Here is a 4111-nt window from a genome sequence, read left to right on the forward strand (position 1 = left end):
TGAGAGGGGGCGGGGCCTCAGGAAGTGGGTGGGGCAGGGGCGGGGCAAATGTGTTGGGCTTCTGCAAATGGAAAGTTGGCATCCCTCGTAACGGGGCGCACGCTTTGCGGGGCGGAGGCTTGTGGTGCTGAATCAGAGCCTGGGGCCGGCAGCTGACCTGCCTGTTCAGCCAGGCCCCCTGCCACTGGGATGCCCCGGGAGCCCAGCCGCTATGCCAAGCGGGAGCACTAGCCCACCTGCAGCTCCGCACCTGCAGCGTTCCCAGCCCCGCCGCCTTGCCTGGTGCTTGGCTCTGTTCCTGGCCTCTCCCTCCTGCTCTGACTACTAGGCTGGGGCATCCACGCTGTCACGGAGTCCCCGGGCGATGCTCTGGAACTGCTCCCCATGAAGCCAGGCAGGACTCTGGGGAAGTCTCCTCTCTGGGAGCAGCCTGTCTGCAGGACACACAGCTTCCACCTTCCTGGGTCTGACCTCGGAGCATTCAGCATCCTCTGCCCCTCCGTGCGCTTCCCCTAGCGAGTCCACGCAGGCAGGCTCCTGTGGAAGCCAGAGGGTCCTGCCCCCCAACTCCGCAGTCAGACGTGACTCTCAGCCAGCCGGTAAAACAGAAGGTTTATTAGACGACAGGAACATGGTCTAACACAGAGCTTGTAGGTGCAGAGAACAGGACCCTTCAGCTGGGTCCATGTTGGAGGGCAGTGAGCCAGACAACCCCGTCTGCCCTTCACTCCATCTCTCCAGCCAGCCCCAAACTGAAACTCCCTCCCTCCATGTTCCTCTGGTCTTTCCCGGGCCAGGAGGGCACCTGATTCCTTTGTTCTCCAACCCTTTAGCTCTCACCTTGCAGGGGGGAAGGGCCCAGGCTATCAGTTGCCAGGAGACAGGGTGTTGGCCATTCTCTGTGTCCAGACCCCTGCACACATCTGCCCTCTAGGGCTCTGCAACGATCATACACCCTTATCCAACCCCCTAGATACTTAAGAACTGCCTAGGGGAAACTGAGGCACCCCCACACTATTCAGAGGAAACATTAAGAACAGTCCCGCTGCATCACGCACGCCCCATTCGTGACCCTGTCACTGGGGGGGATTTGACAGATCTGTAATGAGGGGATGGCCAGGATGCCTGCGGGCCACCTGGCAGCGATTAGGGCCGGATCCTTGGCGGGTGTGAATTGGTGCAGCTCTGAGTTCAGGATCTGGCCCTTACGCCCGTCAGCTGAAGGAATATTAGCAGGGGCCTGGGATTTTAGCCTCATCAGGACGCTGGGTCCCCGGCTGAGGTGTGGCTGTGGAGGCTGGAGCGTTTGGTTCTGCTTGTGGGGAAGGTGCAGGGAATGGGGTTGGCGTGCAGCCGGCAAGGAGCCCAGCAGGAGGGTGGGGAGAACGCAGCACCCTGGGCCTGGGAAGAGCGAACGTGTCCCCATAGCCCAGTTGGCTCTCCGGTAAACTCACTCACCCCCCAGGATCTGTGCTTCATCCTCTAGGTGCTTTGTCCATAGGCCCCCCCGGGAAGTAACGCGCTACCTGGCCAGCCTGGCCCTGCTCGTCCTGGCGCTGGCATGCCGTGAGGGCACTGAGGAGCAGCACGACTCCCTGGTGAAGCTGTGTGGCTGGGAGTTCATTCGCCCCATCGTCACCTCGTGCGGGGGCTCCTGGTGGAAGTTCTACTCCCGGAGCCCCGGGCAGGAGCCAGGCAAAGTCGGCGGTAAGTGGGCGCCGGTTCCTATTGCGGCTTCACCGGCCCTGCTGCGAACCCTGCTGCCGTGGGCCGTGCGCTCCCTGGGGCGAGGAGGGGACAGCCCCGGCAGGCCAGCCCATGACTGGTCATTACAGCGTTTAAGAAGCTATGGGGCTGGGGCAGGAGGTGTCTCCAAGCTCACGGTGCTTCGGGCAGCTGCCCCCTCTGCAGCCCAGGGGAGTGGTGTTGTGGGAGCCAGATTTTGGTCCCCAGATCCTTCCTCTGACCTGGCTCGTGCTGGCCTGGGTAGGTAAAGGTGACGTTGTGCTAACCCTGGTCAGTTTTCCCCATCTGTCCTCCGGCCTGAGCAGAGAAGCCCCACCTGGGGTGGCCGGAATCTGGTCCCTCTGCCACGCACAGACCCACCTCCTCTCTCGCTCTCTCTCTTTCTCAGCTAAACAGCTCAGGTGGCTCAACTGTGACCGGTTCTCCCCTGGCCCCGAGGCGGCCGAAGGCCCTGGCTCCCCCAAAGGTGCCACCCTGTCCTGGTGGCCGTGCTAGGTTCCCAGGAGAACCCAGGAGCTGCCTTCCTGCCCCGGTGTGTGGAGCGTGACATCGGCCCAGCAGGCATGTGCTGCACCCGGGGCTGCACCAGAAAGGAGATGATGCCCTTCTGTTAGGAGCCAGGATTCTCCCCCCACTTCTCGCCCTGCCCATTAGCCTCTGCTGGCCCTTGCAAGCACCCACTGCTAAAGGGGCTCAGAAGCCAAGCCCCTGGCCTGCCCCAGTGTGACCAGGTTGCCTGTAGGCTGACAAGCCCAAAGCAGCAGCCCCGTCCCAGCCCCGCCACCCAGCTGACAGGGGAGCAGGCCTGCCGGAGGAGCCAGCTCTGAATGCTGCAGCCGGGGTTCTGGGCAAGCAGCTGAGCCTGGCCAGCCGGTTTGGTTAATTCCAGGAACAACCAACGCCCCTGATAAACTGGCGCCGTGGTGAGTCAGGGTGTGTTTCTGAGGGCCCTGCTTAGTGAAGGAGTGTCACGGAGTCCCTGGGCGATGCTCTGGGGCTGCTCCCTACGAAGCCAGTCAAGACTCTGGGGAAGTCTCCTCTCTGGGAGCAGCCTGTCTGCAGGACACACAGCTCACCCGGCTCCACCTTCCTGGGTCTGACCTCGGAGCATTCAGTATCCTCTGCCCCTCCGTGTGCTTCCCCCAGCGAGTCCACGCAGGCAGGCTCCTGGGGAAGCCAGAGGGTCCTGCCCCCCCACTCCACAGCCAGCCGTGACTCTCAGCCAGCCAGTAAAACAGAGGTTTATTAGATGACAGGAACATGGTCTAACACAGAGCTTGTAGGTGCAGAGAACAGGACCCCTCAGCTGGGTCCATGTTGGGCGGCAGTGAGCCAGACAACCACGTCTGCCCTTCACTCCATGTCTCCAGCCCCTCCTCCTCTGGGCGTTCCCCTTTCTGGGGCCAGGAGGACACCTGATTTCTTTGTTCTCCAACCCTTTAGCTCTCACCTTGCAGGGGGGAAGGGCCCAGGCCATCAGTTGCCAGGAAACAGGGTGTTGGCCATTCTCTGTGTCCAGACCCCTGCACACACCTGCCCTCTAGGGCTCTGCAATGATCATACACCCTTACTCCACCCCCTAGATACTTAAGAACTGCCTAGGGGAAACTGAGGCACCCCCACACTGTTCAGAAGAAACATTAAGAACAGTCCCACTTCGTCACAGGGTGTCCAGGAAGTGCCGGCTGTGAGTGTGTGTGGGGGGTCGTTTTCACCCCCCCCACAATCCGTTCTACACAGTTTGGTGTTGGCTTCTTTAAGCCATTTAAAGACCCCCCAGGCCTAGCAGAAAGCCAAGAGCTGACATTTCAGTGCTTGTCAGTCATCTGAAATCCTGCTGCCCACCCTCCCACATTAAAGTTAGCGCTGGGGTGTGTGTGTGTGTGGGGGGGGGTTGTTTGACTTTATTTTAAGGTTCCAGTTCCCGCACTCCTGGGATTACTCCAGCAGCTCAGCTGCCCAAGGGTGTTTCTCGCCCGCCTGCGTGCCGATGAAAGCTTGGACCTGGGACACTCAAAGGCTCAGGCGCCAGGAGACAAATAAGAAGATGCCAAATTTTTTTTTTTTTTTTAAAACCACCTGGTAACTTTGGGCGGAGGGGGGGAAGAGGGGGCTGATTGGCTTTTTGAAGGTGAGGGAGTGGTTTGCCAAGCCCGGTTTGATTTCAAATTCCCTTTAACTCCTGCCAAAGGCTGGGTTGTGTGCGTTTCTAGTGACGAAAGCTCTCTGCTTGACCGCAGCAGAATTCAATTTTGATTTCCGTATAACTGCGACAGATCAGAGCACTCTTCATGGGATCCATTTTTCCCGATTTTTAGTCTATTTCAATTTGCATAGTTGCAAGAAATTATGGGCGGGAGAGATC

The sequence above is a fragment of the Lepidochelys kempii genome, chromosome 25 (genome assembly GCF_965140285.1).
Source record: "Lepidochelys kempii isolate rLepKem1 chromosome 25, rLepKem1.hap1, whole genome shotgun sequence".
Classification (NCBI taxonomy): Eukaryota; Metazoa; Chordata; order Testudines; family Cheloniidae; genus Lepidochelys; species Lepidochelys kempii.